This window comes from Pan troglodytes, chromosome 8, assembly GCF_028858775.2.
Source record: "Pan troglodytes isolate AG18354 chromosome 8, NHGRI_mPanTro3-v2.0_pri, whole genome shotgun sequence".
NCBI classification, from domain to species: domain Eukaryota; kingdom Metazoa; phylum Chordata; class Mammalia; order Primates; family Hominidae; genus Pan; species Pan troglodytes.
In genome coordinates this window covers 102,205,591-102,218,841 of record NC_072406.2, presented here as the reverse complement: position 1 = coordinate 102,218,841, position 13,251 = coordinate 102,205,591, and positions in this window count along the sequence as shown.

Sequence of the window (13,251 nt, the reverse complement as noted above, 5' to 3'; positions counted from 1 at the left end):
GAAGCATTACTTGAGATAAAGTGAGAAGTTTAGTACTGACAAAGGGGTGAATCCAACAAGAAGAAATAACAATTTAAATATGTATGCACTTAATAATAGAGCCTCAAAATACATAAAGGCAGTAAACATCAAAAGAATAGATGGAAAAATCTGCAATCATAATGGAAGATCTTAATATACTTCTCTCAGTAATTGAAAAAAATTCTGTCTAGGTGCAGTAGTTCACATCTATAATCCCAACACGTTTAGAGGCCAAGGTGGGAGGATTTCTTGAAGCCAAGAATTTAAGACCAGCCTAGACAACAAAGTGAGACCCACTCCTACAAAAAACTTAAAAAGTAGCCAGGCATGGTGGCATGTGCCTTAGTCCCAGCTACTCAGGAGGCTGAAGCAGGAGAATCATTTGAGCCCAGGAGTTAAAGACTGCAGTGAATTTGATCACGCCACTGCACTCCAGCTTGAGTGACCAAAAAAAAGAGAAAAAAATCAGATTTTTTTAAAGTATAAAAAAAATTGAACAATATGGGCCGAGCGCGGTGGCCCACACCTATAATCCCAGCATTTTGGGAGGCTGAGGTGGGCAGATCATGAGGTCAGGAGATCGAGACTATCCTGGCTAACACGGTGAAAACCCGTCTCTACTAAAAATACAAAAAATTAGCTATGCGGGGTGGTACACGCCTGTAGTCCCAACTACTCGGGAGGCTGAGGCAGGAGAATCGCTTGAACTTGGGAGATGGAGGCTGCAGTAAGCCAAGATTGTGCCACTGCACTCCTGCCTAGCAACAAAGTGAGGCTCTGTCTGAAAAAAAAAATTGAACAATATGATAAATTAATCTAATTGATATATATTTCTATACCCAACAACGCATTCTTTTCAACTGCATATGGACACAATGAATTTGATCACATGCTTATCCAGAAAACAACTCTCTACAAATTCCAAATTATTGAAATTACACAAATCATGTCTTTTGATGACAATGATATTAAGCAGAAAATAAATAAGAAAATGTAACTCTAAAATTTCCAAAGATTTGGGAATTAAGAAAATGACTTATAAATTACTTATGTAGTATTAAGGAGAAAAATCATAATAAAAATTTGTAAAATACTTTTAATCAAACAATAATAAAAATATGACATATGACAACTTGAAGGTAGTACTGAAAGACACTCTCAGAGAAAAACTTACAACATTAGATGCATATTTAGAAAAGAAGAAATTCTTAAAACCATTATCTGCATGTATATTACAAAAGTTAGTAAAAGAAGAGAAAATTAAACCCCAAAAGAATCATAAAGAAGGAAACAATAAAGACAATAAAATAAAGTAAGTAAACAGATGCAAAAGAGTGGATAAACAGAGGCAACTGTTGGTTTTTTGTCAAGACTAAGAACATCAACAAACCACTGGTAAGATAGATCAAGAAAGTAAAAAGAAATAAAAGATAGGGTCAATTACACAAATCAAAAAGGGGATATCACTTAGGATTGCATATCTACAAAAAAGAAGAACATTTTATTTTGAAAATTTAGATTAAAATATCTAAATTTCTTTTTTTTGAGATGGAGTCTTGCTCTGTCGCCCAGGCTCAAGCGCGGTGGCGCAATCTTGGCTCACTGCAACCTCCGCCTCCCAGGTTCAAGTGATTCTTCTGCCTCAGCCTCTTGAGTAGCTGGGATTACAGGTGCACGCCACCATGCCCAGCTAATTTTTGTATTTTTAGTAGAGATGGGGTTTCACCATGTTGGTCAGGCTGGTATTGAACTACTGACCTCATGATCCGCCAGCCTTGGCCTCCCAAAGTGCTGGGATTACAGGCGTGAGCCACCGCACCCAGCCTAAATTTCTTAAAAAATACAACTTAATCAAAACTGACTCAAGAAGAAACAGGAAATCTGCATAATTCTTTATAAAAGAAATTGAATCTATAGTTTAAAACCTTCCTAAAGAAAAATCCCAACCCAGATGGCACTGGTGAATTATTCCAAACATTTAGGAAGAGATATAACCACCTTACACAAACTCTTTCAGATAATAGAAAAATAGGGAGCATTTCACAACTCGTTTTATGAGCATTACTTCAGTTTAAAAAGAAAAACCTGATAATGACATTAAAAGAAAGGAAAATCTTCCTCATGCAAAGACCTGTGAAAATCCTAAATAAAATACTAGTAAATCGATATATCCAGTGACATTAAAAAAAAAATAGGTAATACATCATGACCAAGAGGGTTTACTTCAGGAAAACAAGGTTGGTAACAGTCTAAAAATCAGTCCATCAAATTCACCACACTAATAGAGTCAAGAAAGAAATTCTCAATAGATAGCAAAAATAAAAAATATTCAGTGGTATGTAGATACTATGGAATACCACTCAGCCATAAAAAAGAATGAAATAATGGCATTTGCAGCTACCTGGATGGAATTGGAGACCATTATTCTAAGTGAAGTAACTCAGGAATGGAAAACCAAACATCCTACGTTCCCACTCATAAGTAGGAGCTAAGCTATGAGGACTCAAAGGCATAAGAATGACATATTGGATTTTGGGGACTCAGGGGAAAGGGTGGGAGAATGGTGAGGGATAAAAGACTACACATTGGGTACAGTGTGCACTGCTCGGTTGATGAATGCACCAAAATCTCAGAAATTACCACTAAAGAACTTATTCATATAACCAAACACCACTTGCTCCCTAAAAACCTATTGGAATAAAACCTAAATTTAAAAAACAAACAAATAAATAAAGATAAAATATATTCAACACTTATTTTTGATAAAAGCTCTTAGAAAACTAGATTGTAAATTCTCTGTTAGATTGTACATTCCTTAAAGTAAAAAAACAAAAAAGTCTTTTTCAACTCTATGTTCCTCACATCACCTTCAATACTAAACTTTACCAAAGAGACATGTACTAAATATTCACTGAAGTTAATGCAAAAGTCCACCTTATGTGTCATTCTTTTCTTTCAGCTTTTTGAGGTAAAATTAACAAATAAAATTATATATATTTAATGTACAGTGTGATGATTTAATATGTGTACACATCATAAAATGATTACCATAATTAAGTTAATCAACACATTCACTTCACATAATTACCTTTTTATTTATTATTTTTTGTGAGAATGCTTAAATTAAGATCTACTCTCAACAAACTTCAATTATACAAGAGGTATTATTAACCATACTAAACATGCTGTAAATTTGATCCTCAGAACTTGTTCATCTTATAACTGAAAATTTGTACATTTTGACCAACATTTTCTCATTTTACTCACCCTCAGATCTCGCAACAATCTATTTCTGTGAGTTCCTTCTTTTAGAAGATTTCCACACATAACTGAGAGCAACACTATTTGTCTTTTTTTGTTTGGCTTATTTTACTAAACATAATGCCCTCCAGTTTCATCCACATTGTCCCAAATGGTAGAATTTTCTTTGTTTTTATGGCTCAAAAAAATTCCATTGTATAATATACCATCTTTTCTTTTTTGATTCATCCATTAACAGACCCCTAGGTTATGTCCATATCTTGGCTACTGTGAATAATAGTGCAACAAACCTTGGAATACAGCTATCTCCTCCAGATACTGGGTTTTTTCCTTCAGATATACACCCAATAGTGAGACTGTTGGATCATATGATAGTTCTAAATTTAATTTTTTGAGAAACATATGTACTGTTTTTTATAATGGCTATACCAATTTACATTATCACCAACAGTGTACAAGGATTGCCTTTCCTCTACATCTCATTTTCCTGATAATTAGTGGTGTTGATTACTTTTCCATGTACCTGTTGGCTATCTGAATATCTTCTTTAGGCCCTTTGACCATTATTTAATTTGATTATTTGGGTTTTTTTGATATTGAGTTGTATGTGTTTCTTATAAATTTAAATAGTAACCCTTATCAGATATATGGTTTGGAAATATTCTCTCCCATACCACAGGTTGCCTTTTCATTTTGCTGATTGTTTCCTCTACTGTGCAAAAGATTTTTACTTTGCTGTAGTCTCATTTGTTGTTTTATTTTTGTTGGTTGTGCTTCTAGTCTCATATCCAAAAAATTATTGCCAAGACAAATGTTAAGGAGCTTTTCCCCTATGTTTTTTTATAGTAGTTTTATGGCATTAGGACCTAAATTTAGCTTTATAATCCATTTCAAGTTAGTTTTTATAAGTCGTTAAAGATATGAATTGCCTGTGATTTGAATGTGGTTTGTCTTCACCAAAACTCATGTTGACATTTGGCTCCCTATATGCCAGTATTGGGAAGTGAGGCCTAGTGAGTGATGTTTGGATCATGGGGGTGGATCCCTTTGAATAGATTAATGTCCTCCCTCGTGGGTAAATGAGTTCTTGCTCTATTGGGAATGAGTTATTTCCCACAAGAGCATATTGTTATAAAAGAGTCCGCTTCCTCAGTTTTCCTCTCTCTCTCACAACCTCTCTCGCCATGTCAAATCTTTGCACATACCCACTCCCCCTCCACTTTCTGTCATGAGTGGAAAGAGCATGAGGTGCTCACCAGAAGCCAAGCAGATGCTGATGATATGTTTCCTGAATTTCCAAGCCTGCAGAACCAAGAGCTAAATAAATTACTTTTCTTTATAAATTACCCAGCCTCAGGTACTCTGCTATAGCAACACAAAACAGACAAAGACAGGGGTCCAGTTTGGGTAATTTTTGCAAGTGGAAACCCATTTTTTCCAACACCATTTATTAAAGAGGATAGTTCTTTCCTCATGTATTCTTGGCACCTTTGTCAAAGATTAATAAACCATTTATGTATAGGTTTATTTCTGGGCTATCCATTCTTTTTCATTAGTCTATGTATCTGTTTTCAAGTAGGACCATATTGTTTTGATCACTATAGCTTTGTAATACACTTTGAAATTACTAAGGATGGTGCCTTCAACTTTGTTCTTCTTTTTTTAAAATTGTTTTGATTCATTGGGATTCTTCGTAATTCCATACAAATTTTAGGATTATTTTGATATTTCTATGAAAAATGCTATTGAAATTTTAATAAGAAATTGCACTGAGGCCAGGCACAGTCACTCACACCTGTAATCCCAACACTTTGGGAGGCCAAGGCAGGCAGATCATGAAGTCAGGAGTTCGAGATCAGCCTGACCAACATGGTGAAACTCCATCTCTACTAAAAATACAAAAATTAGCTGGGCATGGTGGCGTATGCCTGTAATCCCAGGTACTCAGGAGGCTGAGGCAGGAGAATTGCTTGAACCCCAGGGGTGGAGGTTGCAGTGAGCCAAGATCATGCCACAGCACTCCAGCCTCGGTGACAGAGTGAGACTCTGTCTCAAAAAAAAAAAAAAAAGAAAGAAAAGAAAGAAAGAAGGAATGAAAAAGAAAGAAAAAAGAAAGAAAAAGAAAGAAAGGAAGGAAGGAAGGAAGGAAGGAGAGAGAGAAAGAAAGAGAAAGAAGGAAAGAAAGAAAGAAAAGAAAGAAAGAAAGAAACAGAGAGAAAGAAATTGCACTGAATCTACAGTTTGGAGGTAGTGTAAACATTTTGACAACATTAATTCTTCTAATTGTAGAACATAAAATATTTTTCCTTTATTTGAGTCTTCTTCAACTTTTTTTTTTTACCAATGTTATACACTTTTTGGTGTACAAAATTTTTTACCATCATGGTTAAATTTATTCCTAAGTATTTTATTCTTTTTGATATTATTGTAAATGATGTTTTAATTTCTCTTCAAATAGTTTGCTATTAGTATATAGACGCAGCTAACTTTCATATGTTGATTTTGTGTCCTGCAACTTTTCCGAATTTATTAGTTTAACAGGTTTTCTAGTTGAATCTTTGAGGTTTTGTGTATAGGAAATTTTGTCAACTGCAAACAGGGACAATTTAACTTCTTCCTTTCCACCTTGGATGCCCTTTCCTTTCCTGCATCATTGCTTTAGTGAATTTCCAGTGCTATGTTGAATAGAAAGAGCAATAGCAGACATCCTTATTTTGTTCCTGATCTTAGAGAAAAAGCTTTCAGCTTTTTTCCATTGAGTATGGTGTTGGCTGTGAGCTAGACATATATGACTTTTATTATTTTGAGGTACATTCCTCCTATACCTAATTTGTTGAGTTTTTATCATGAAAGCATATTGAAATTTGTCAATTGACTTTCCCATATTTATTGAGGTGATCATATGATTTTTATCCTTTATTCTAGTAATGTGTTGTATCACATTTGTTGATTTGTGTATGGTGAACCATTTTTTTTATTCCAGATATACATCCCACTTGATCATGGTTAAGTGTTAAATGGTAATCCTTTTAGTGGGATGTTAAATTTGGTTTTCTAGTATTTCATTGATGATTTTTGCATCTATATTCATCAGCGATATTGGCCTATATATATATATTTTTTGTAATGTCCTTGTCTGGCTTTGATATTACAGTAATAATAGCCTTCTAAAGTGAATTTGTTAATGTTCTCTCCTCTTCCATTTTTTTTAAGAGTTTGAGAATAATTGCCATTAATTCTTCTTTAAATGTTTAGCAGAGTTCACCAGTGAAGCCATTTGGTTCTGAGCTTTTTTTATTGGTAGATATTTTATTACTGGTTAAATCTCCTTCCGATGCATAGGTCTATTCAGATTTTCTATTTCTTCATGATTCAATCTTGGTAGGTTCTATGTTTCTAGAAATTTATCCATTTATCCTAGGTTATCCAATTTGTTGGTGATAATTATTCATAGTAGTCTTTTATGGTTCTTTCTAGTTTTGTGGTATCATTTGTAATGTCTCCTATTTAATTTCTGACTTGTTTATTCAAGTCTTCTCTCTTTTTTTCTTAGTCTAGCTAAAGATTCGTCAGCTTTGGAATGCTTTTTAAAATTCCAGTGTTCAGACTGAGAATGAGATGGAATATGATGTGATGCAAACAGGCAGTGAAAAAACAATGTGTGCTGGTGGGAAATAAGAGAAAATTTACCAGCTGCTATGAGTGGAAAATTGTGGGCAAAGAAATAAATGTTTGCAGTCTTTTTAAGAAACTTTACTATGATATGGACTATGAAGTCTCTAGTAATGGTTTACATGTTGGAAGTTCTGTTTAAAGTGATTATAGATTACCCACATTTACCTCTCTTTTTTCATAAAACACCACAGCATTCCAAAAAAGTGATAAAGAATATATACTTTTGATGATAAAAATAAAAATAACACAAAACATCAGCAAACATATCAGTTTCAGAATTTCAAAATACATAGAAATATGGTAGCTATCTTAGCAAATTATAAAGAACAGAATGCTAACTGCATGAGAGAGAAATGTTAAACTTGGAACCAACCCAAATGCCCATCAATGATAGACTGGATAAAGAAAATGTGGCACATATACACCATGGAATACTATGCAGCCATAAAAAAGGATGAGTTCATGTCTTTTGCAGGGACATAGATGAAACTGGAAACCATCATTCTCAGCAAACTAACACAGGAACAGAAAACCAAACACCACATGTTCTCACTCATAAGTGGGAGCTGAACAATGAGAACACATGGACACAGGGAGGGGAACATCACAAACCAGGGCCTGTTGGGGAGTGGCAGGCTAGGGAAGGGATAGCATTAGGAGAAATACCTAATGTAAATGACGGGTTGATGGGTGCAGCAAACCACCATGGCACGTGTATACCTATGTACGAAACCTGCAGGTTCTGCACATGTATCCCCGAACTTAAAGTATAATAATAATAATAAAAAAGAAGCAAGATAGTTTGTGATATATAATTCCAAAAGTCTCAGAAATTGGAAGTTCCAGGGACCCTTGAAATATGGTACATGCAGAGAAGAAGAGAATGATTTTAGGTCTTCATGGGGAGATTTGAATTTTTTTGCCTGTCTCTTTTTCAGAAGAGAATGTTTCCAGCTCACATTTTAACTGAGAACACAGCTTAGCTGACTACATACAAAGACTTGGGACTTTGTCAAGTGTGGCTAAGTGACCTTTAAATCAAAAGCTTAGGTCATCAGCGATTAGGAATTGCTCCAACACTTGCTTATCTCTCTCTATTCACCTTGTTGCTCCAATTTGGCCTCTGGGTGTTTCCACTACATTCAAGTCAGCTCAGCCATTAATTTTGAAAGGTGGGTGTGAGTAAGTTTGGGGGGAAGAGGGTTCTAGCTTATTTTTATTGATGTATTTAATAGGGCATTTTTCTAATTAACAGATGACCATGTTTCTGGGAGTTTAACTCTTTTCTATATGCTTTTGAATCTCCTAAATACTTCATAAAAAGTTTTAAGGACAAGCTCCTAGAACACCTTTCCCAGCCTATCAACCAGACAACCAATCATACCTCCTCCAGCCTACAGACAACTGGGAATTTACTCAACTGAAAAGGTTGAACAAGTGACACAAGATACAGGTGAGGAAGGGGATGATCTAAAAGGGGATGAATGTGACTGAATGGTGAAATCCTAAGTGCCTCTGCCATACATGCTCACAGAATGCTTGCAGCCAGGCTCAGACCTCCAGGCCTAAGTCGGAGAAGCCCTCTGCAAAATGGCCAGCCTAAGAATGAAAACCTATAGATGCTGATATTTGAGAAACCGCAAGAAAGACCAATAATCCTACAGTAAAGCCAACTACTCACCAGCACCCTCCACACATGCACTGCTTCTACAGCTTTGTAGAACACCTAACTTAAACATGTAAAAAAAAAAGAGCTAAGAATTATAAGACATTTAAGAAACTCCTCCACATGAAAGGTAGACATTAAAATAAATAGGAAAAAACATGCCTGAGAGACAAAACATAAAGCAGAAGAAAACTTATCCCAACACACTTATATTTAATATGCAAAAGAGAAGATTTTGTCTTCATAGAACAAGAAAAGGAGGCTATGAAAATGAACGAGCAGATTGAATAAAGACTTAATAACTTTGGGGTGAATAGCAGATTCTAAGATCTTTCAGACAAGGGAAAATCGTTACATAAAAGAATACGTGACCAGAAACTCACCAAATTTCATAATCACAATGTAAGAAGCTAGGCTGCAGAATGACACTAGAATAAAAGGGAGCAATGGTTTCAAAGTTTTTGGGGACAAGAGGCACAATAGATTTCTATATACAGCCAAACTATTAATTGAGGGTAAAGGTAGGAAATGAAATATTTTCGCATGTGCAAGTTCTTAAATAATTTACCTCCCAAGAATTCTTTCTCAAGAAACTAATGCAAAATATGAGACCCCAAAATGAAGGTATAATCTGAGAAGAAAAAAGACAGGGGATCCAGAAAACAGGAACTCTACCAAGCAAGGGAGTAAACGGAATTTCCAGGCCAATGAAGAATAAGGATGAATACTACGCAGCAGCCTAGATTCAAACGGGGACAGAGACCTCCAGGAGGAAAAAGATAACCCTGAGCTAGTTGAGTAATTTTAACATATAGAGAGAAGATATACACTTCCGGTAGAAAGTTTGGCATGAATTATTGATAGGTACATTAAAAACTCAGAAAAATAAAAGAGGCAGTTATTAATGTAAGTCAAAACAAAGTTTAATCATCACAGACACTACAAGACGTGGCTCTGAATAATAAGGTAAACAGTAAATAATGATTTAACCAAAACGACGATATGTGTGTAGTGAGAAATAGGCTATAAGTCAGCAAAAATCCTCACTTTTTATAGTATTTTTCCAATAGATACTAAAATGGAAATATTGGTAGATATCAGTAGGTATCAAAAGAAACATGTTATTTAGAAATCAAGAGATAAATTTCAGAAGACATGCTCCCAAAAAATCTCATAGCAATTGCCCCTGAAGAACCACATTCTGGGAATTGAGGGAAGTGTGGAGGATAAGAGACCACTGGTTTCATTATGTCTTATAGAACTATTTGTCTCTAAAATATGTACGTGCATTGATTTAAAAAGAAACAAAAATTTAATTTTAAAAATAAAAAAATATATATTATTCTTTAATATTTTTGGAATCATACGTGTATCTCATTTGAATGTGATTTCACTTTTTGGCTCCTTGGAGTCCAGCTTTGTCTAGTTTGTGAGCCTACTCAGTGTTCCAGGTGCTGGGCTAGATGCTTACTGGTATTCATATATTGGAGCCTCACAACAATCATATGAGGATGTTCATCGCACTTCCCCTTTCAGATAAGAGAATAAAGAATCTAAAATAGAGAATAAAAAACAATGTTCCAGCGTTTCTTGGAGCAAAGGGTGGTTCTGCGACACAGTTCTGGCCAAGGAGCTGTATGTAAAAATCTGCAGGCAGCTCATCTTTCTGCCAGGAATGTAGGCGTGCTGCAGCCTTCTTAAATCAAGGAGCATACAAGCCACGCACAGACAATGAAGGCTAGAAAAAGCCTGGATCACCGATCTTCTCCATGAGCTGCCAAGCCAGCTGGGACTATCTACCTCCAGACTTCTTGTTAAGTGAGGAAAATAAAAGTGTTTAAAAATGTTTAAGCCACTCAAGTAAGATTTACTATTGCACATACCTAAACACAACTCAGCTAATAGAGGCTCCAAAGCCTCTTCTCTTTTCTAGGTCTTGTTGCTTCTCAGACACCCAATTTAGGCTGTCAGGAAAGGAGAGAATAGCTCCCAGGAGAGGGTCCCCCTTTTCAATGTTCTTTCACATTTCTCTGTGAAGGTACATGGAGGTGGGAGTCTCCAGAGAAGTGCTGATGGATTGCATTGTCATGGAAGCACCAACTTTCTAAGTCATAATTTTTCTGGCTTGGTGAGCTAATCAATAGAAGCTTTCCTTTTGAAGCTGTTTGATAGAATTGACTAAGATGGCAGAATTGCCTATGGATAGTCAGAGCCCAGGGCAAGGCAGGAATTGCACTGGACTTATTTGACTTTTTGTTATTGTTGTTGTTGTTGTCGTTGTTTTAAGTTAACTTATAAATAACAAGTATAGTAACAATATCCTGTAGACTGAATGTCTGTTTTCCCCCAATATGCGTATGTTGAAAACTGATCCTTAATGTGATGTTATGTGGAGGCGGGGCCTTTGAGAAATGATTAGGTTATGACGATGGAGTCCTCAATAATGGGATTAGTACCCTTATTAAAGGGACTCCAAAGAGCTCCATCCCCCCTCAACAGTGTGAGAATATGGCAAAAAGATGGCCACCTATGAACTAATAAGTGGGACTTCACAAGACACCAAATCTGCCAACGCCTTGGTTTTGGACTTCCTAGTCTCCATAACTGTGAGAAATAAATTTCTGCTGTTTACCAGCCACCCAGTCTACGGTATTTTGTTATAGCCGCTCGAACAGACTAAGATACAATGTTAAGGGGTAAGGAAAAAAACCACCCACATACCAACTACCCTACCACAACTATTTTCATTTTCCAGTTTTCTTAGAGTCCATGCACTTGTGCACTCTTACTTTTCACAGCTATAATCATATACATATAATTCAGTTTCTCTTTTACTTAACATTATCACAACAAATCATATTTTTTCCATGCACGGTCTCCATCATTTTCACTTTTATAATTTATTCTTTTATTAAATACCCACGATGTTATAGGCTCTAATGTTAAAGCTACAAATTGAATAATATTTTATCAAGTAGCTATATCATGGTTACTTGACCATTCCACTAAGGGGATGAACACTTAGTTTGTTTCCAATTTTTCCTTTTACATATAATGCTGCCATGATCATCTTCATAAGCAAGTATAACTTTTTTGTTTGTGATAATTATTTTTGATTTTTGGCAGTGAGACTGGACCAAAGGCTAGGGATATCTTAAGGCTCTTAAGATACAGTACTGTAAACATTTTCAATGGAGGACTTAACCACCTTTGCTGGAGTTGCACTGGGCTTTCTTCTTCAGATCAGTGTCTTCTGAATCAAACTCTCAAACAGGTGTCATTGGTTGACAAAGTCCAAGTTACGTTCTGTGTTACAGCAGCAAGGAAAGTTGAGGAAGAAGTGAGTGTCTCATTTCCACCTTCAGACATGGAGATAGATGAGAAAATTTTCCCAGATGTACAAATATTTTTTTTAAATGTTATGCAGCCAAAACTCATGCTTTCATTTTACATGAGTGAACAGACTGGGCCATTTCTCTCAGTTGACCCTACAATATGGCTTGAGCTTGCACCACTTTACTGAAACTATTCTTTCTAAGGTCTTGCTTGACCTTAGCTTCCCCAAACCTTCTGGCTAGTCTTTGCTTATTGTCTTGCTAAGTCCCTTACTTTATTTTGGTAATTCCTCCTCATTCTTGAAAGTTTTTTTCCATTTTGGTTTCCATGACACCATACTCCACTGGTTCTCTTTCTTTGTTTCAGACAATTTTTTGGTCTCCTTTCTAATCTTCCTCCACTGGATGCCCAAATATTGTTATTCCTCAAGATTTCCGCCCAACTTTATTTTCTTAAGCAATAGCATTCTCACTCATGGACTCAACTACCACCTTGTATCAGTCTGGCTTTGGTTAGGGAAAAAAAATCATTTACATATGCCAGATATGAAGAGTTTAAATATAGGGAACACCAAACCTTGAAGAATTCAGAGTAGTGAAGGTTGGGGGAACTGCCACCAGTGTTCTCAGTAGCCATTTCAATTATCTTGACCTAAGCTGGTAGTTTTTGAGGGCTCTCCTGGAAGCATCTTCGAACCTGACATCTGCTCCTGCATCTATCTGCAATTGACTCTGGAAAACAATGACCTCTTCTCTCTTGCTTTCCAAATCTGCAGTGAGTCTCATCTCATATCTGCATTAGACTTTCCAGAGTCAGGGAGAGCATCTGGTCACAGAATCCCCAGACAAGTTGGCATTCACTGTGATTGGACTCCTTTAGCTAACATGTTCACCTCTAAACCAATCCCCAGTTCTATAGGTAAGGCATGTGACTTTGTCTATGCTAATCAGTACACTTCATCCTCCTAAACCCAGTGTAACTAACAGTCCATAGAAGGGGACTCTACCCCTATGGAGCTACAGGTGAAATTAGCTTCCACAGAAACACATAGATCTCACTGAAATCTAAGCCTCTTAGAAAAGTGAAATAAGGAAGAGAGGAATCCTCAGGTGTTCAGTGTTCATCTTTACTTCCATTGCCTTTGTTTTCTCCTGAGAAACCATGATAATCTCATCATAACCAGTAACTCTTCCTCTAATCCATTTTCTCATTACAAAGTTATTTATGGAACATGTAAATCTGACAGTGTCACTCTCTGTTTAAAACCATTCGTGGCTGCCCTTCACCCTATT